This window comes from Mercenaria mercenaria, chromosome 16, assembly GCF_021730395.1.
Source record: "Mercenaria mercenaria strain notata chromosome 16, MADL_Memer_1, whole genome shotgun sequence".
Lineage (NCBI taxonomy): Eukaryota > Metazoa > Mollusca > Bivalvia > Venerida > Veneridae > Mercenaria > Mercenaria mercenaria.
The window spans coordinates 25,210,604-25,233,421 of NC_069376.1; the positions used below are offsets into that span (position 1 = coordinate 25,210,604).

The following is a 22,818-nucleotide window of genomic DNA, read 5'->3' on the forward strand; positions in this document are numbered from 1 at the left end:
CTTTCAGTGAAAGATACTTAAGTTACTTTACATAAAAAATGTTAATTTCATTTTTATTTTATTACTGTATATAGATGAAATTTTGTTTGTTCAATAATTGAATGCCCACGCTTCTTTAAAAATGGATTCCGTTGAAAATGTTGTTGCTGTTGTTGATGATGATGATGATGATGATGATGACATATGCAATCATATATAAATATACGTTAAATATAGGTTTACTTCTGATGGAATGCACTTTTGTTTTAAGGTAGTCGTGTGCGTTTGGGTATAATCATTTTGATTAAAAACTTATTTGTAGACACATACAAAAACATTGAATTTCGGCAAATAGAAAACTTTGGGTCATGTTTTTAATCCCCCGCCGTGGCGGAGGGATTATAGGAATGGTCTGCGTCCGTCCGTCATTCCATATGTCCTTCCGTCCGTAACAAAATCGTGTCCGGTCCATATATCCTAAACCCCTTGAAGGATTTTCATGAAACTTGGGTCAAATGATCACCTCATCAAGACGATGTGCAGAATCCATAGTCAGCTTGTCGGTTCAAGGTCAAGGTCACAACTCTAGGTCAAAGGTTTGAGCCTGCCATTTTGTGTCCGCTCTATATCTCCTAAACCCTTTGAAGGAATTTTATAAAACTTGGGTCAAATGATCACCTCATCAAGACGATGTGCAGAACTCATGAGTCAGCCATGTCGGCTCAAGGTCAAGGTCACAACTCAAGGTCAAAGGTTTGAGCCTTCCATTTTGTTTCCGCTCTATATCTCTTAAACCACTTGAAGGAGTTTTATAAAACTTGGGTCAAATGATCACCTCATCAAGACGATGTGCAGAACCCATGAGTCAGTCATGCCGGCTCAAGGTCAAGGTCACAACTTAGGGTCAAAGGTTTGAGCCTTCCATTTTGTGTCCGTTCTATATCTCCTAAACCCCTTGAAGGATTTTCATCAAACTTGGGTCAAACGATCACCTCATCAAAGCAATGTGCAGAACTTATGAGTCAGTCATGTCGGCTCAAGGTCAAGGTCACAACTGAAAGTCAAATGTTTCATCCTTCCATTCGTGTCCGCTCTATATCCTTCTTAACCCCTTGAAGGAATTTTATAAAACTTGGGTCAAATGATTACCTCATCAGAATGATATGCAGAAATTATGAGTCAACCATGCCAGCACAAGGTCAAGGTCACAACTAAGGGTCGAAGGTTTGAGCCTTCCATTTGGTGTCCACTCTGTATCTCCTAAACCCCTTGAAGGATTTTCATAAAACTTGGGTCAAATAATCACCTCATCAAGAACTCATGAGTCAGCCATGTCAACTCAAGGTCAAGATCACAACTGAAGGTCAAAGGTTTCAGCTCTGTATCTCCTAAACCCCTTGAAGGATTTTCATGAAACTTTGGTCAAATGATCACCTCATCAAGACGTTGTGCAGAATTCATGAGTCAGCCATGTCAGTTCAAGGTCAAGGTCACAGCTATATCAAAGGTTTACTCTTTCACAATCCATAGCAGTGGCGGGGGATTTAGCTGTCTTTCAGACTGCTTTGTTTATTTAAGTACTAAGTGTTCGGGGAGAGGAATTGTGACCTTTACTAATGGTCGTACGTCATCTGCTCAAAACGTTGTAATTCAGCATGAATCACATGATAATGTTGGATACCTGAATCTATGTGGCTTGACTCAGGCAGCGGTCTGGTTTACCAAAGGTGCACAGCTACCTTAAATGCCATATTGTACACTTATGCTGTGACTATAGATGATTATGATGGGTTTTATCTGTCATGATACAAATTGCTATATAATATTGGTAAATACAAATCGAATGCACACGAATGACAACCTCGACTTTCCATGTTGTTAGCTCACCTGAGCAATGCTCAGGTGAGTTTTTTCTGATCACTCGAGTCCGTCGTCTGTCTGTCGTCTGTCTGTCAACATTTAGCTTGTGTATGCAATAGAGGCTGTATTTTCCACTGATCTTCATGAAATTTAGTCAGAATGATTACCTTGATTAAATCTAGGCCGAGTTTGAATGAGGGTCATCTGGGGTTAAAAACTAGGTCACTTGGTCAAATCAAATAAAACCTTGTGTATGCGTTAAAGGCTGTATTTTTCAATTAATCGTCATGAATTATGATCAAAATGATTAACCTGATTAAATCTAGGCTGAGTCCGAAAATGGGTTACCTGGGGTCAAAAACTAAGTCAATAGATTAAATCAAAGAAAAACATCGTGTATGCGATAGAGGCTGTGTTTTTCAATTAATCGTCATAAATTATGGTCAGAATGATTATCCTGATGAAATCTAGGTCGTGTTTGAAAATGGGTTATCTGGGGTTAAAAACTAGGTCACTAGATCAAATCAAAGAAAAACCTTGTGTATGCAACAGAGGCTGTATTTTTCAATTAATCTTCATGAATTTTGGTCATAAATAATAAACTTGATGAAATCTGGGCCGAGTACAAAAATAGGTCACTAGGTCAAGTCAAAGAAAAACCTTTTGTATGCGATAGAGGCTGTTTTTTTTTTCAATTAATCTCATGAAATTTGGCCAGAATATTGCCTTGATGAATTCTAGGCATATACAAATATGGGCTATCTGGGATCAAAAAGTAGGTCACTAGGTCAAATCAAAGAAAAACCTTGTGTATGCGATAGAGGCTGTATTTTTCAATTGATTTTTATGAAATTTGGTCAGAATGATTGTCTTGATAAAATCTAAGCTGAATTTAATTATTGGTCATCTAGGTTTTAAAAGTAGGTCACTAGGTCAAATCAAAGGAAAACCTGTTTTATGCAATAGAGGCTGTATTTTTCAATTGATCTTCATGAAATATGGTCAGAATAATTGCCTTGGTGAATTCTAGGTCGTGTTTAAATATGGGCTATCTGGGTCAAAAAGTAGGTCATTATGTCAAATCAAAGGAAAACCTTGTGTATGCGATAGAGGCCGTTTTTTTTTCAATTGATCTTCCTGAAAGTAAGTCAGAATGATTGCCTTGATGAAATCTAGGTTGAATTTGAATATGGGTCATCTGTAGTAAAAAACTAGGTCACTAGATTAAATCAAAGAAAAACCTCGTGTATATGATAGAGGCTGTATTTTTCAACTGAACTTCATGAAATTTTGTCAGAATGACAGCCTTGATAAAATCTAGGTCAAGTTAGAATAGAGTCATCTGGGATCAAAAACTAGGTCACTAGGTCAAATCAAGGAAAATACTTGTTTTGCTCCAAGTTAATGATAATTGGTCAGACCAATTTTTTTCCATGAAACACTAGGTCAAACATGTTTCACACTGTTATTGTGTATTATGGTGTGTTTCTCAGGTGAGCGACCTAAGGCCATCTTGACCCTCTTGTTAACTTGAATGTTGCAACTTAAAAAAAAAAGTTTGCATATTTTCAAATGCCTGTTTATTATTCCCGTTTATGATAATTGCTAAATGATAATCACAGACGGACTCAGTCAGGTGAGAGTAATTAAAATAAGGTGTATTTTCACGTTCTTTCGCGGATATTGCGCTCCTAAAGGCGCGCAATATTACCGCTGCAGAACGTGTGCATATATCCAGTACAAAGTTGATATATAACCTATAAATATTATGTACCTTCGATGTTTATGTTCTCCATGTTCAAATAGATTTACTTTTCCTTTATCACAAAATATTCCTTTATTAAAAATGTTAAATGGACACAACTCAACGCTACTGCATAAAATATTGTCAATACATCTATTTTTTTCTTGAGAAATAAATACATTTACCTTCATTTCAAAGCGTTTGAATTTAATACCTATTTGAAAAATTAGGTAATATCTCTTCATTGTAGATGTCAGATATTGCAACATTCAATTTAACCAGATAGAAGTTAGAAGTTTCTATTCAGGGTCAGGAAATTGTAATCACCAGTCTCCAATGACTGTGTATTTTAGCAATTTATATTATGGCGGATATTACCTTCCATAGCTGATATATTCTTCTGATTATTGAGTACTAAGTTATATGATCCATGCATGTATATGTTATATAAGTACTTGTAAATAGTTTTGTTCTATATATATGTAAAGGAATTTATGTTGAATTGGTGTCTTATGCCTATTACACTATTTCCATGCAAAATATTATCACAACATTTATCTGATGTCTACATTTATGATGAACATATTCAAATAGAGGATATCAAATGAGCGCGGGTTCAATACTGGAGTTTTTGAACGAGTTGAATTCTCAGCTAATAGATAATGCCATTATTGATACACTTAATGAATATACATTATCTTTATCATGACAAATCATTTCTTTTTCATTTTTGCCGACCGTGTAGGAACACAATTGCTATGTTTCAGATCATAAGCATGATATATGCACGGCTGTGCTGTATCAGTGTTAATAGTAATATTTTATGAAATGTATAATGATTTTACACAATCACAGTTTTGATTTCTGTCACATTGTGATGTGCTAACATATTTTGTTTCATTTTTATGACTAGTTTTATGCATGGCCTTGTAAAGGTTCTGTGTCAGACAAAATTTAATATTTTGCCAAATTATATATCAAAAGTGTCTAAGTTCTTTATTCGAAATCCATGGAATTATATATAGAAAAAAATAAATAGATGTCATTGAGTTTTGACTTTTGTTATTACTTTATTGTATCTGTATATATCCAGAGAGGCACTATTCTTGCAGTGGTAGAGGGTATCTGTATAATTAGCTCGCCTCCTACAAGATTCTTGCATTTCTATTGGTCAAGAGACGTCACGTGGAGACAGGATATATTCCATATCCTGCTAGTACATTACAGATATGAAATTTGATTAAAAACAAAATGGCTGCCGCACCGCTAGGGTAATTAAAACAAGTCAGATTATAAGCCCAAGCTATAGATATCATTTCCGAGATAAAAAAAAAATTAGTGTTGTCTTGCCGCTCTTATTTTTCCTATCTAATTTAGGTTCGTGAAGTGAGTAGAAAATTATATATAGAAGAACAGTAACTCTGTATGGCACGTATATCCCGTATCCTGTCACCAACAAGCAGTGTAACTAATAATATCCAGTGATGACACTATTCTTGCAGTGATTTTTATTCCTTTTAATGTGTTTCAACGAAGGATGGGACTTCTGCTTTGCCCGGAATTTGGAATTGATCTTAAAAAGCGATTGGTGCACACTGTCCCATTTAATACTGGTCCGTCAACGGCAGCCTTAATGACGTTTTCAACGGCTATATATTCTCCCAGGAGCTATAATTAGGATATAAATTACTGTAGGAGATGTTAGTATAATACGTTTGATCTGTTTGTTACGTTTCCCGCCACTTCTTGGGTGTTGCAGACGGCAATATACGTAACATGATTCGTTTTGCCTCGTTTTTGAATTAATTAAAAGCACATGTCGTTGGCCTGGTGCGTTTAGCTTAAGCCAAATTACTAAGATTTAGACTGGAAAGGCGCTCAAAACAACAAAGTCGAGTGGATGTCTTGAAAATAATTAACTGGCTCCCGGCAACTGACGTATACACAAGTTGTAGTGTGCACCATGTACGAAATTGAGGGAAATGTAATACATGTATTATATAGGTCTTATTACATACTCGTTTCTATTCCCCGTTAAATTACACTGGTACCGAAACGTCAATATGTTTCCATACACTGACGCCTGAATTTCATATCGGGTGCGTGACGTAATTCAGTGTATGTTGTTGCACTATTATTTTTATTTAGTTAAGTATTGTCAATCCTATTCAGGCTATTGAACAAATGTATGAAAATATGCACTTGTTCTTCAGCGGAAGAATATTGAGCGACTATTGCGCAACTTTAGGAGCGCAATATTTCTGCTGAAGAACTCGTGCATATTTCCTGATACAAAGCTAATAACCTATAATTACCTAACACCTGCCAGTGTAAATGTTCATCCGACTAAGTAGTTAGCTTCTGATGAACTTGAAAATAAACAATCGTGTTTCTTTTTATTTGAATTTATTATACCCTCAAGTTAATACTCGGTGTAAGATTTCCATAGAACTTGCAGGGAATTATTTTGCACACTATATTTCGGATACTATAGAGATGAGATAATTTATCTGAATATTACCCGGCCTAGACTGGCTCCCGTCCTTATAATTCTCATATGTAAGTTTGCTTTATTATAGAATAGGTTCTTTCTATATTGACAGTTTTATTTGCTTAACGTACATCTCTGTTCGTTTTAAATTATTTTTGGGTTATTATTATTTCATATGCTCTTTAAGGACGCAGGTAAGTAATTCAAATCCTTCTTTGTTACTGCATGAAAACGAATAATTTGAATCGAAATGACACCGTGAAACACAACGTAGGACTCACCGCGCATTCCATGAAGTATAGTAGCATTTTGTGATAATGTAGATAGTTATTCGTTTATGCTAGATTAATTTAGCAAAACAACTGTTAGTTTATTGTTATAGCATCTGCAGATTCCTTCTGTATACGCTGGTACCCTTGCGCTACCGGGCTCGGGCACCAGTTAATCCCTAAGGATTCTGCAGATGTTTTGAACATGAGAAAAAAACAACACTTGTTATCCTTTCATTGCTACTCTGAACAGGGTCTAGATAACTTTTCTAATTGCTGACAACCTATATACTAACATAAAAACTTTATCCTAGGCGACAACACAAATCATCATAACATGTAGTGTACACTTATTCATAACTGAAGTGATTTAGAATCTATGTTATTTAAGATTTCTACAAAAGTTTTAATTTTTTGTTTTAGTTTTTTTGTTAAAGGCATGCCTTAACTGAACAGAAGTGCCTGCTCATCATATCGGAAAAACACACTGATGTTTCAAAATATATTTAATCTTCTTTTCAAGTCTAAATCAATAAATGCAGGATAGGCAAAACATCTTTTGACAGTTACTATAAACTCATTTTGCTCATTCATAGCGTGACAATGTTCTTGCGAGACGGTTTAGAGATATCACTGTGGATCTTTATAATGATGATAAAAAAAAACTGTACGCTGTACATCTCAAAATAAGTTTTCAACAGTCATTAAAATAAATTATTGCACACTACTGCGAATTTACATTCTATCGAGAATCGTTTGAAGATCTGAAAAGTCGAGGACCACGACGTATTGAGTAAGTGGCAGGTAGGCGGTCTGGTTCCGGCACTTTAACTCTCTAGACTGGGTAATTTGTTGTCAGAGTAATAGATAACAGCTGTCTACTGTATCACAGATCAGGTTTTTCAAAATCTTACATTCGACTGAAAGAAAAAGGAATGTACGTTCAGTTAGTATTTATGCCGCTGACAAACAGTTCATATATGTGACAACATATATTCTAACATGGCTCGATTTGATTTCCAGTTAAACAAAGATGGAAATCAAGCTCTGTATATTTAAGAAATAATATATCTCATCCAGTGATTTGTCGTTGAATAAATCATTGTTTGGAGTTCAGATGCGAAGGAATTATATCACGAGGGCGTAGCCCGAGTGATATAATAATACGCATCTGAACGACAAGCAATGATTTATTCAAGAGCAAATCACTAAATGAGATATATTATTTCGATTCTTACACGTTATAAAGGATTTTAAAGTACATCCTTGATGGCATGCATTAAATATTTGCCCGTTTTCAATCGGTTTCATTTCCAGCGCGTCGCTATGCCGCTTGACGCCATGACGTAATAAGTGTGACGTCAGAACAGTGATTTGTTGTATGATAATTCACTGCTTTCTTCCTTCTTTGTTTAATAGGAAAATTAATCGGGTTGTGTTAGAATTAAGAAATAATATATCTCATCGGTGATTTGTCGCTGAATAAATCACTGTTTGGAGTTCAGATGCGAAGGAATTATATCACGAGGGCGTAGCCCGAGTGATATAATGCTACGCATCTGAACGACAAACAGTGATTTATTCAAGAGCAAATCACTAAATGAGATAGAGATAGTACCTAAGTTTTTCAAATCATAGGTTTGAAGTTAAAAAGCTTTGAAATGAAGACAAATGTCCATATATTTCTCAAAAACAGAAATATAGATAATATTTAACCAGAGTGCGAGTTATGAGCATTTAATATTTCATGATAACGAAATTTTGTGATCAAGGACATGTAACTCTTCTTGAACATGGAGAGCATAAACATCAAAGGGCATAATATAGTCAATATTTTCTAATTGGGTGCATTGATTTAACATTCAACTTTGATCTGGATTGCTAATACTGATCCATGATACTGTGTCTAAAAATTTAGAACATCTGGAACAGTCTATTAACAGAAAAACTATGCCTTAGCAGAATCTAAATAGTTAAGCTCTAACTGGGACTCGAACCCAGGACCTCTCACACCTAAGGCAGACACTCTACCACTTCCCTATAGCAGAAGTAGCTAATAGCTATGCAGTTTAATTGCTGGATTACATTGCGTGAACTGGAACAATAATCGGTGAACTCCGGATTATCGGCGTATTCGCTTTGTTACCTAACGGCATTTTTTGTGTAAAGAAAAAATATAATATAATGCTGCCAACGTCATAATTGGTCAAATCTGCCCAAATTTCTCTGACGTGTTGTTCAGAGTATGAACTTACTAACTGGCAGTACCAGTGAAATATTACTTACACTGAATATTTTATATTTGCCCTTTTTGCAGCTGCCGAACGGCAAAGACGATAAGATTTGTCCAAATATAAGTAATTATTTTACCAGTTTTGAGAGAATTTCAATTAATGGGAAATTACAGTTACAAACTAAATACCTTTCTGCAACACATGGAGTCATTAGCATTCACTGTCAATCAGTATTATGACTAAGATCGACTGTCATTCATTCATTTCAAAGTTTCATAGACAGAGTCCGTTGTTTACATTTTTATCGTAACCGGTGCACTTGTAAAAATCACTTTAGTTTGAAAAATCAAAGTATGCGAAGAGCTATGGTACGGTCTCTAAATGAGATATATTATTTCGATTCTAACACGTTATCAAGGACTTTAAAGTACACCTTGTCGGCATGCATTAGATATTTGCCCGTTTTCAATCGGGTTCTTTTCCAGCGCGCCGTTACGCTGCTTGACGCTATGACGTAATAGTTGTGACGTCAGAACAGTGAATTGTTGTTTAATAAATCACTGTCTCCAGCCTTCTTTGTTTAATAGGAAAATGAATCGGATCGTGTTAGAATCTGCGATAAACAACGGCTGAGGCGCGGACCGGTAAGAGAGCATAATGACGTCAAAATACCACATGATGATGCCCGATACATTAATCCTCGGGTAAATGAAGTCCAGCATAATATTTATTAAAACATATCAACGAGCATGTCAGAATGCAATCTGACTAATGTACATCTCCTATTACGCTACGCATATAGGATCTGAAAACGACCATTCATTTCCTCGTTCTGGCGACCCTTTCGCTAGACAATCAGGGCCTAACTTACAACATCTTGCAAATCTACCTGTAGCCTTGATTTTTGATATTTACAATTCTAATGTCGTAAGTAATCAGTTAGCCGGTTAGCTCAGTCGGTAGGCCACTTGCTTTGTAAGCGATGGATCCCGGGTTCGAATCCTGGAATGATTGCACATTTTTCTTACTCTTCGACATTCGAACATGTCTGATTTGATAAAATAAAAATAGCAATACTGGAAATCCAAAATATACAGAAAGTTGATGTAGAAATTCAAACATTAAGTCTTCAAAAGCTTTTTTTCGTCAGGTTGAAGTCTAAAACTTTATCATTTTGCGGCTATCAGTACCGTTTATCAGTAGGCGTCTATAAATATGCGGCAACATCCTATAGATCCCGATTCGCATTATGTTAAAATATCTTTTCCGTGCAGGTGTTATTCTAAAACATTTATTCAGAAAATACAGTGCTGAAATGAAATACTTTTTGCATGTCTAAGAAAATATTTTCAAGAGACACTGCCAGTATGTTATTTATAAAAATTAATACTACATAAAAATCATAATAAAAAAATTAAAAAACAGTATTTTACTTGAAATAAAATAGGTAGAATTTATGACTTATTTGGTTCGGGGTTAAATTAATTTGACAGTTTGATCTTTTATAATTATAATATTATCTAATCTGATAATCGGCAGTAGATTTTTTCTCTAATTGTTTGAATTCGTAAAATCAACTATGAACAGATTACTTCTGTTTTACACCAACTATTAAGAACATTTTAATTTATGTACTTAGTCGGACCGTCCTTATTCGTGATTGTATATACACAATTTAGTTAAACAATGCAAGGGAAATAACTCTGCAAGCTGTTATATATTATAATCAAAAGTTACTTGTCCTTAACTTGCTCTTATCAAGTTCTCTATCATACCCTTTTCTTGTCGGGAGTTATGATATAGAAGTATACATGTATTAGGTTTTATTCTACTGAACTTCTCAGAAAAATGTTTGGAAACTACTGTCATGTGTTATGCTTTACAAGAAGTGTACTGTTTAAATAGACTATAAATTGTATGTTTGCAAATTTATGTCGAATAAAGAATATGTTATGTTAAGTTTAATCAAAATGTCTTGTCCATACAAGTTACATAAAAATGAATTTCAAATAATTACTAAAATTTAATGCACAACTGCACGGTGAATATCCATATCGGCGGACTCTTTGCGAAATATGCTTTATCGGCGGTTTCTTGCGTCGGCACCGGCGATTCTTTGCTATAAACAGGTTGGCAGTTAAAAAAAGTCAGATGTACAGACAAGAGAGTAAAAATCTCATTTCTCACATTTCTACAAACATAAAAAAAACTGTTATAGGGCCTATACAAATTTTAACGACTCATTTGTGGTACATGTAGCGTTCTACAAGCAGACGACAATACTTACTTGTATCGGCTGACGTTGTGCAACTGTGTCCAGGTAAGGGCCTGCAATGTTTGTTCGTATTTCGCCTTTTTTCACATGAACCTAAAATATTTAGATTTAATAACCAAATGTCTGATGTTTATATATGATAAATATTTCATAAACTTCATTAAGAGAAATTAGTACCATAAGTAAGAAGCAATGTCCCAAAATCGCCACTTCCAGGAAACTATACCCTACTTTAGTTTAGAAATGACTGACATTTACACAAGGACAAAATAAAACCATACATAGCTAAAGCAAAACAAATAAAGAAAGCCGCATGATATGACACCGCCATGGAACAGTTAGGGACAAACAACTTCTGGAGCTGAAAATTATGTATTCTCAGCTGTGATTTCTGCTTTCTCCTTTTTCGAAAATATTTGGATCCTGTCTTATACAGAACCGAGGAAAAAAATGTTTCTACAGTAAGGCTATGATAATAACCTACTGCTGTTTACACTGACTATTTTTAAAAATCATAAAAGATCTTATTGCTTTGTTACAATTATCTCTTAGATATATTATCAAAATCATGAAATGACTTTGAATTACATGTATGTTAATATTTATAAATAAAGTCTTTACTTTTCACTGCTCTGTCTTCGGACGCTGTATTTGTGTCACCAGAGGCTTGCTGGAGAGCATTTAGAATGTCATAGATGTCGGCTCATCTTCTCCTATCTTCTCCTATCTGCGGTCCCGTGTTAGCAGGTAGATCGCCCATTTTGCCGAGCTGGTGTCAAACGAAGAAACTCTTCAGCATCTTGAAGTAATAAATAATTAGTGCGTTTAAGAAGATGAACAGTAAATGCTAACAAAATCGAGGTGCGGGAGGCGGTGGGGGGTTGGGGGTGGGGCGGTTGGGGGGGGGGGGCGGTTGGCGGGGTTAGTGTCTGGAGTTATTTGAAATTCAATGATGTACAGCTGAATGAACCCTTTGAATTAATGTTCTGTCCTTATAATTGCATTTGCGACCTCTTTTGTCGTATAAAGATATTTTGTGTCAATCAGTTACACTAATTATAGATCCCCGAGGTGAAGATTGATTATGACATCTTATTACAGGCCAGAGAAAACCAGCATTGTGGCTTTGCGACCACCAGTGATCCAGACCAGCCTGCGCATCCATGCAGTCTGGTCTGGATCCATGTTGTTCGCTAACAGATTCTTTAATGACAGTAGTCAGATGCGCATGCTAGTCTGGATCCATGCTGGTCGCAAACGCAAGTACGTTGGTTTTGTCATGGCGCGGCTCATTTTATACAACGTGCAGGAGAAGATACTAAACTGATGTGAATTTTAAAAGGAAGCAATCCCATCAAGCTTTTAAAAAACAATTGTGGTGAACTGGTTTACTGCAAAATCTCAGATAATCAGAATCATGAGTAAAAAGTTATTTTGTTTGGTGTTTGTTGTTGTTTTTATCAGTTCTGGAGGCATATTGGCAAGGAAAGTCACACTAAAACAACTATAACATTCTAAGAAAAACTGACTTAAAATACATCGCCAATAATTAAAAAAAAACAATCAACTTTAATAAGAATAAGTTGATAGCAGACAGTTTCCCGATTTAGACAGTGTCTTTTTTGATATTTATGATGTAGAATAAATACATGGAATTTATTTAGACGAATAAGATGTTACTTAGCAAAAAAAATAAATAAAAGACATGGTTAGAATAAATTGGATGGTTAAATTTTATACTTACCCGCTTAAGATTGAATGTCACTTGTATTTTATCCTTGAATTCTTTTAAAAATTCTGGGTATGTATTCGAAGTTTCTCTAAATAAGTGTAACTCTATCACATTAAGCGTACATCCAAAGTTGCACGATTTTCTCGAGCATTCTAGGTCATTGAGATCACGACCAATTATATCATCTTTACCTAAAATAAACAAAGTAGATGTGTGATTAGAACTTCAGTATTTTTCATCCGGAGAACCAAAGAGTTTCCAATCCACCCCACACAGCCATTTAGAGAAATCAATACCACATTTTGATCCTACAAAATGCTTTAATTAAACATGCATGCACTGTATTTCATATAATCATAATTGCTGAATATTTTCTTCTTAATAATTCTTTGAATTAACTGTTTTAAGTTTGATTTCATTGTGTGGTAATAATTCCCCATAGTTTTTACAACAATGATTTATTATGTTAGTTTCATAGTAAATCAATATATTCAAATCGGTCCGCAGCAAGTGCATGTAGAATATTTGATAATAAGCCTTGATCTATGATATACGTGTGTACTGAGGATTGTAACCGGACACTATGATGATATTTGTTGTAATTCATTAAATTTTCAAAACAAAGGGAAGTTTATATACAGTTAATATCTGAACATTATATTAAATACCCACGATTATTTGAATCCAAATTATATAAGCATTAAAACTTACCTCGTATCGTCATAACATTATTTTTCTGTCACAATCTCCTATGAATCGCAAGCAATAATAGAGCTGTCAGTATGTTACCCGGATGTATCAATGTATCACCAGGGGGCGCACTGCTTAGTTAAGATATCCTGAAAAAAATATTCTAAGTGGCATTCCATTTCATATTCAAAAGTTACAAATATAAAAGCTAAGCTGTTCATATGTTATCAAGGAAAGAAATTCATTTATAGCAATTAATAGCAAATTAAATATTGATTTTTCTTTGCAAACAGAAAATTGCAAAACAGCTTTTATTTTTAGTTCAATTTACGTTACAATTGCCTGTATAATATTTTGTGTAAATACCTTATTTGTTTTTGAGATAAAAAAAGCAAAGGGTATGTGTTTTTATTCTGTTTAATCGTCACTTTATTTGTTATTGACAGCAGTTCGAATATTTCGCCACACGATCAGGGTTTTATGAATGCTAGGACGGCCTACATGCCCGAGTGGCAACGGTCGCTGACTTCATTTGCCTCTCAACGATACAGGTTCTAAATCTCGGTGTGGAGTATACTTTTTTCATGTGAGGTGGGCATAAAGTTGACTTGCTGGACCAGGTTCTAACAAGGTCTCCATTCATGTACAAAATAATGCTTGTATAACTTCGAAATAAGAAATCCAATATCATTTTACAAATTTCAGATGCTATGAAAACGAGCATAGTAGGGGTACAGATGAACAGAGAAAGTGCTAACTTTTTTTCGAATTCTTTTCTTGTATTACCCATTTGAAAACATATTGTTAAGAAGTTCGATCAATGAAAAACGAAGCCAAAACTCGACATTTTTATTTAAACTGAATTAAATTTCTAAAAAGAAGATATGTCGATCTACAACAATAGAAATAAAATATGTGCTGAAAACAGTGATAAAACATAAACTACTGATAGAAGATGACATTCGCTGATTTATGTTCAGTATGCAATTGGAGCGTTATCAAGGAATTTCCCATCATGACAGAAAGATGCCGAAATCACACACGGAGAATTACGGAAACACACGGAAATTGCCGATTGTAAAACTAAACAAACTCGGCTCAAAACTCTATGTACTATATCGTGTTCCACTAGTGTACAGCCAGGTGTGTTGGAAGGACTCTTGCAATCAGTGTGCAGGGTTCTTCGGAAGACGATGAAAGTTTTTTTTTAAATTATTGTTTGTTACTCTGTATTTTCCCGTTGTACTCATCTGTCCCCTGGTACATCCGCATCATTATAGAAGAGACGTTACCGAAGACTGCAGCACTCAGTAGCCCTATAAAATATATTCAGACAAACATATCAACGCTTTCCAAATAATTTTATGTCACTCCGCTAATTAGAAAATGACAATGATACTATCTATTCATTTAAACATGACATCTTATATTTTAGACTGAGATAATGAGAACTGTAGAAAATAATTCAAATCATCTTATAAAACATGCCGCATATTTTCTCGACTACGGCACAATCTGCACCAACTCTAAATAATTGCAGTGAAAAAAGTAGTGTTTCGAAATGATTAGAACGTGTGTAGACTACCCGGTGTAAATATTTACGAAAACGGAAGCAAGCCACTATGGATAATATAAAATACAAGAGCTGTCCGTAAGACAGCCAAGCTCGACTATTTGAAATATTGTCCCAGAAGCAGGAAAATATTACCCAAAAAGGTCAAATATCAAAAGAGTTTTAAGTTCAAAAGGGGACATAATTTGACCAAAATGCATATCAGAGTTATGGGACTTGTTGCTATCAACTAGTTTTATACCCCGAAGGCACATGTGAAGTTTCAATTCAATATCTGCATTAGTTTTGGAGATAGTAGCTGACTTGTAAAACTTTAACCAGAATTTTCTAAGTCCAAAAGGGGGCATAATTTGCCCAAAATACAAGTCAGATTTATGGGACTTGACCCAGTGAGGTTTGCAATTGATCTAGAAAAAGAAAAGATAAGTTTCAAATCTATATGCCTTTTAGTAATAGCTGTATGTTCTTGCACACAAAACTTTAACCAGGATTTTCTAAGTCCAAAAGGGGGCATAATTTAGCCAAAATGCAGGTCAGACTTATGGGACTTGGTGCTATCAACTAGTTTTATAACCCCGAAGACACATGTGAAGTTTCAATTCAATATCTGCATCAGTCCTGGAGATAGTTACTTGCATATTAAAGATTCTAATTCCAAAAGGGGGCATAATTTGCTCAAAATACATATCAGAGTTATGGAACTTGATCCAGTGAGGTTGGTAATTGACCTAGAAAAAGAAAAAGAAGTTTCAAAGTTATATGCCTTTAAATGATAGCTGTATGTACTTGCATGCAAAAACTTAATCAAGGTGTGACACCGACGCCGACGCCAGGGTGAGTAGAATAGCTAAACTATTCTTCGAATAGTCGAGCTAAAAATGGTCTCACATTCATTCCTTTGAAAATAAATAGAAAACTTCTATAGAAGTTTTAAGAAAATGGTTCAGAAAAGTCAAGGAACTATGGCCTTGTTGGCTACATTCCTAGTCTTATTCAGTAGTAAGGCTACATTCCAAGTTTTTTTTTTTCAATATTTTTTTCAATTCTTGGTGCTATTTTAAGTTTAATTTACATTTACGGGTATTATCCTAATCATGTTGACGTCAGCAACGTAAATGTAAAATGGTACGATGTATTACGTTTCTATGTTGGGATCACTATTTGTAACGGTGGCAACGTAAGCTTCATTGAAGCTTGTGGCTACATTATCTGCCCATCCTAGAATACCAGTAATTTGATAAAACATTTCCGTACAACATAAATAGTTACACAGCAGTCGTCGCGATTACGTTAAACAGACTCAGCGCCTTCATCAGTGCCGTTTTCTTGAAAATAAAAACATGTCAATTTTCAGATCAAGTTTGCACATAATAAAAATGTTAAAGATACATATTAAAGTATGTATTCCTTTACAGATGTCAAACAATATTTATTACATTTCAAAAAAAACCCCGAGATATCCAAATTACAATAATTATTCATCTCATATTAATAATGAATTTTAGAAAGAATTACGCCTCAAAAGTTAAAGAAAACAAAAATGAAATCGGTCCAACCTCTTCAACTGAGCAACAGACGTATTCTAGTAAGCTGTCGTATGACTAATAATTATGCTGGTGTGACGTTATTAACAAAAAGGTAGAACAATGAGGTAAAGTGGGTATCATTTTATAAATGCATTTCAGTTGAACCAATAATTTGTCTACCAACTGCATTTATGCAAAAATACTGGCTTTAACATTTAATAAGGATTCCGGCTAATTACGTAATGCCGTGACGTAAATTCGGCATTCTCCGGTCGTAAATGTAGCTGAACGTGCATATGACTTTCCGTAAAACCCGAAGAGTGCCGAATTCGCATACAAAGATATACATGTACACTATTTCCAGATTATTAGAAGTAGTTCCGCCATTAATAAATTGAATAAAATTCTAAATGTTTTATTCTCCGCGGTGGTGGAAGAAGGCTACGAAAAAGTAAATGGCTTCAAGGATATAACATACTGCGTCGCGACTGGTGCGGCAGGGGCGGCAACCGCCGCCCCAATATTTCGGCCTGGAGCGGCAATACGGCGATTCAATAATTTTGAAAATATTCAGATTTTTCCAGTATCTTCTAACGCTCGAAGTTAGAGGGGCGAAACGGCGGGAATCAACAAGAAGCCGCCAATGAAATAACCTTTTTTTAAATTGAATTAAAAGTTTGCTGAATGTGAAAGTCTACATAGGGGCGGCGACACGTCAATTAAGAAACAGAAAGTTTTCTTTTCAAATAGCTGGTTATACTTGAACGTAAAGAGTGAAGTTTTGCTCAATACAAGTTAAGCGCCGACAAAAACTGTAAAAGCTGTTTCCAAATCAGATGCTAATAAGTAATTACTATAAGTTTTAAAAATGAATTTAATATATCAACAGATCATCTGTCGTGAATCAGAAATAGTTAATTCTAATCAGGGAATAAGTTTCAAAGCGTTCAAAAGTCTCCTAAACGGTACTGACACAAGAACAGTTCAGCTCAAAATAACAGGATTAGAACACCTGGTTTCGGCAGACACTCAAAATTCCATTGAACTAATTTTAGAATTAATTTCAGTAAACACTTTATTTCGAAGTAAACACCTCCATGATAAAAATGTTAACATGGTCTCTAAAAACAAGGAAATCGCATTATTTCTGATGCAAATTTCAAATTTTTCTCACTGCCTAGGAGAGGATACCCCTCACATACCCACCCCATTAATGTCTCCCGTCGCCCCAATGTCATACACCTCGCGACGCGCCTGCTTTAGAGGAATATTTGAATAAAATCAGATAATACTTTAGAAACAATATATAGCTGAACCATGTATTATCATATTTTATCACGACCGGCGAATGGTTTAATAATACATGATAATTACTTACCTTGGCTTTTATCCAAGTGCGGTTGCTCCCAGTATGCAATGAACTTGTAAGCTAACCACTGTCCTACTAGTACTGAGTACTAGGGATAGCGTAATCATTAACAAAAGTAGTACGGCAACCATACTCTGTAAATTGTACAATGCGCCTTATCACATAGAGTTAATGTAGTAATCTTGCTGTCTTTAAAATATCTGCTTTTGTCATTGTCTGAAAGAAAAGTAGCAAATAATAAATAGTTTAATATGTTTCTCCTTTTTCACTGGTAAGTGATCCATCTAACCATATAGCGTTTTTTTTTCAAACACTTTTGCTCAGTATAACGATGATACTGGAAAAGTACTTATAGCAACGAATGGCGCATGCGCAACCAGTAATTTGCATGTGGTTTCGAGATTTTCCAGAAGCATGACCAAAATCACATTCCTTTTTTTTTCACGCAATTCTTGCCACAGAAGAGTGGAATACATCTGATAATCTCACAGTGGAATACACCTGATAATCTCACAGTGGAATACATATGATAATCTCGCAGTGGAATACATCTTATAATCTCGCAGTGGAATATATCTTATAATCTCGCAGTGGAATATATCTTATAATCTCGCAGTGGAACATATCATCTATCCTTGTCACATTTCTTAAATTGTAGCTGTGGTACATACAAATCAAACGCCATGAGACATCTCCTAAACATGATCTTCGAAGTAATGAAGTGTGTATTGGTTCAAGTGTTAGTCTTTTGTTCCAGTATCTATATAATAAATATAGATGTATTCCATTTCATCACATTTATCATAAATCAAACAAAAACATACCGAAGTCAGTAATTCCAATATCAAAACAACTTTCTGGGCGTCTCAGATTTCGGAGCCCGAATACAATGATTCTCCAACTTCCGTTAGGTAAGACCAGCCTTCTGTGACTTCTGATGCTTTTGAATATTTCTATTTCTAGAACACAAGCACTTTTCGCTCTGTTTCCTTGTCCTGTTCAAGTGTTCGCTTTTCAGTTAGACGAGCTGTTGTATTGACCGTAAACTTTTCTTGCGAGAAGAAAATACGTTTGTTCATCTGTAAAAGATGACAGAAATAAATCCTTAAAATAAAACGTACTGTATTCCTAGAGAGTATTCTTTCTATTTATAATAGCACGCAAACAAAATATTGGTAATGTCTGCAAGCTCAATCTGCGGACTGGTAGAAAAATGTCCTCAAACTGCCTCGATAGCCGCCTGGTAGAGCGTCCGCATCGAGAGAGGGAGGTCGTGGGTTCGATCTCTGGCCACGTAATTCCAAAAACGTGAAAAATGGTACAAGTGGCCTCCTTGCTTGGCGCTCAGCATTAAAAGGGAAACTGGTCTCCACTCTCATACCCTCGTGGCGATGGATTTCATTAGGAATGACATGTCAAAAGTGATTAATATAAGCTGTAGAACTTGCTTCACAATCGACCTAAAATAAACTAGAGCTATCACTAAAGGTGATGAATGTACCCCCCGCATGCACTGACACAGTACATTGCAATTTGACGCACACAAGATTGCATAATTATGTGGACTGTATGTATATAGACTGTATGTATACAGTATAGTAACAAAAAACAAAGTCCCATAACTATGCAGAATATTTATCTAAAAGAATGTAACATGCACCATGCACAACTAGGGTTGGTACTGATCACTTGTGTGAAGTTTCATTAAATTGTGTGTAAGGCTTTGGTAGATTAGGCACGCACAAGATTGCATATGCAGACTGTATGTACATAGTATGTTAACAAGAAACAAAGTCCCATAACTCTGCAATTTTTGTCGCTGAAAGAACCTAACATGCCCCATGCACAACTACTGTTGTTACTGATCACTTGTGTGAAGTTTCATTCAATTGTGTCAAGGGGATGAGGAGAGATGGTACGCACAAGATTGTGTCTATGTTTATAGTAAAGTAACAAAAAAACAAAGTCCCATAACTCTGCAAATGTTTTTTCTGAAAGAACCTAACATGCCCCATGCACAACTACTGTTGGTACTGATCACTTGTGCGAAGTTTCATTAAATTCTGTCAAGGGGATAAGGAGAGATGGTGCGCACAAGATTGCGTCTACGGACAGACGGACAGACAGACAGACAGACAGACAACCTGAAACCAGTATACCCCCCCTTACAACTTTGTTGTCGGGGGGTACAATTATGTTTAAACGAAAAATATCCTAGACAATTTAGCAGACGACAATATGTATATATCAAATAATAGCTCATCACTTTTAATGCATGTTGGAAAGTTGGTACATATACATGTATACAAACAACAATCTACATGCTCGCAACCAACGGTCATTAGTAGTCTTCTCCGCATGATTCTAGTTTTTTATTTACCTTTACAGTGAAATCATTTAATTCCGTGGAGTTGGAAAGTTTAACTCTACTTGTTTATGGCCCAAACGGCATTTTCTTACTTATTCATTGATGAATCCCAAATTTTGGACATAAAATAAATAGGAACATTGCTTGTTTGTTAGGATTTAATACTGTTGGTTTCTCTATCACAAAATGCACGAAATGTCTTCACACACGAATATAAATGACTGTATAGTAATGCCTACAAGATAAGCGCGGAAGAACTATATTTCAACAAAACATTCTACGAAGGAAGAACTTGTCTGGATGCTTAGGCTAAAGACTAGAGGTCACCAGTTCGATCCTCCAAACCTCTATCGCCCAAAGAGGCAAAGTTTTTTTTCTTATTTAAAAGACAGCCAGTCTGGTTATTTATTAATCTGCTGCCCATATCTTTTTTGATTGGTAGAATGAAATATAGGTGATACAATATTATGAACCTTTACAACTATTTACCCCAACATGTCTATTTGTAAACTAGAAAGTCGCCGACTGGGATAGCGCGAAACTACTTCTAGATTTACTGTGTTTACAATGTAAAGATTACATTTTGTTTCACACAATTAAATCAGTATATAGCTTAGTGTTCAGTTTATTGTTACCTCTACTAAATCTTTCCTTCAAATATTCTTGGGTGCCCGGGAACTTTCTGGCTGTGACAAATAATCTCAGGTTCGTGACGTCATAAGATAGGTCACATTTTGGGAGCGGAAGAGATCTGCAATTTAATAATGATATAATGCGCGTAAATTTGATGTCTGAAGAAATCATTAATTACACGTATTTCTACATGGAAGAAATGATTATGGCGGCAATAATTTCGTTGATAACAGTACGAGAAAATAAAATGAATTTTCAGGGAAAAGTAGAGCGAATATTTTACATATATAATCGTCTGCCAATTACCATTAGTGAAAATAGGTGTTATTAATTCAGTGATATTTATTAGATCTATATACCTTCTGAATGAGTTATATATCCCACTAAGGCCTTAAAAAAATTCTTTGTTTCCGGTAACATGCTGAAAAAAATTAGGGTAGGTAGGTCGGAATTTTTTTTTTTTGGAAATTTTTTTTATTAAGGGGGACTTTTCGAAAATTATTTTTTTGTCAAAATATGATTACAAATAAGGGGGTTATGCCTTTAGAGCATCAGTAAGTTGATTTCTAACATCACTGGCTATGTTTAAAGCATAAAAAGTGCAGTTTTGCATCTTTTTGTTGAAAAGTTGAAAAAAATATTCTCCAAGGCCATAAAAACATTTAGGATCGGGCCAAAATTTAGGGTAGGTCGGGATACCGGAAACAACCAAATTTTTTTTTACGCTAAGCAGAAACTATCAAATGGGTGAAACTGCGATAAAATTGATAAAACGTGAAATAAAAAATGTTTGTTTAACATGTTTTATAAGTAGATCTATCACTGTGTGACTCTAACTAGATCTATTTAGGGTCACATCGACTGAAAAGAAGTCTTTTTCGCCCTGGTAATCCAATGTTGAATAGAGACATTGGTTGGAGAAAAATACGTGCAACGTTCTATTAACTTCTCTAATGTGACGTAGGAACTGTCGTTTTAAAGATAATATGAAGGAACGGACAAACAGACTGACAGATCTACGATTTGCTCCAGAGAAAATTTAGCTATTAAATGCCACGGTAAATACGTATAAATCAACTTTTCGTTGGAAATGACACAAATATCCATAAAACCAAGCCGCACTGAGAAACAGTTCTACAAACTGAACATGCTGAATATGTTAAAAGCGGGACTTAAAGTAACGTGTTAAATGAAAATGGCCAAAAGTTTGGACAGTTGAAGAAGAAGCATTAGCATTTGTAATTAGGTATACCCGCATGGAATGACACTTTAAGCATACAGAAAAGCGAGACTATTTCAAAAATGGCGTATAAAAACACTTAGTGTGTGGTTTCTGTACAGCTGTGTGACCATTTCTCCTTTCTTGTCCGATTTCAATTTGCTGCATAGCAAAAGAAAATGTTTTGATAAAAACATTCACGGACTTTGACGCTAAAAGGGTTTTGTTTCCAGATTATACATTTCCATTGTTCCAAATCCAAAAATATAGTTATGCTGTTATTTATACTTTACCTGATACGTTCTATCGAACTTGAATATGCATCCTCAATGACGTCAGCATACCTCAATCACATCAGCATACCTCAATCACGTCAGCATACGTCAATCACGTCAGCATACCTCAAGCCGGCGTTCTCCGCGTCTTTGTTTAAACTTACCGCTTTGTCCAACTTCAGCTTTACGACCAGTTTTTCCTGCAGTCTATAAAAAGAAATTCGTCCGGTAATTTTATTTCAAGGAATGTGCCATAGACATGGTAGGCCTGCCTACCTACTGCGTTTTTTCTTTAATAACATATGTGAAAAAAAAAAAACAAAAAAAAAAACATGTAGATCTATTTTCATTCGAACGTGCGTGCTATATATCGTCTGCTGTCCATATGCATTGACCTGGTACTCATTAATCATATTAAGGTAGTTCTGCACGTTTGATAAACCGGAGTGATGGCCTAACGTCATTTATCCGGAAAGGTAGAATAAAGCCTGGATTCGGCGTACGGAAATGAAAATCATTTAATGAATTAGCTTGAAAAGTGCGGTTCACTTTAATCATGTTCAAATATCTCAAAAATTAGC

At 35.2% G+C, this 22,818-nt stretch overlaps 1 long non-coding RNA gene across 1 annotated transcript; it reads right to left on the reverse strand.

Moving 5' to 3' along the window:
• Positions 1–17,756: 17,756 nt before the first annotated feature.
• On the reverse strand, positions 17,757–22,439 carry LOC123540789 (uncharacterized). The gene is made up of 4 exons (XR_008367970.1): positions 22,256–22,439; positions 20,746–20,861; positions 18,567–18,821; positions 17,757–17,958 (listed from the first exon to the last, which is right to left on the reverse strand). It is a non-coding gene; the product is annotated as an uncharacterized LOC123540789 (long non-coding RNA).
• Between the last annotated feature and the right edge of the window lie 379 nt (positions 22,440–22,818).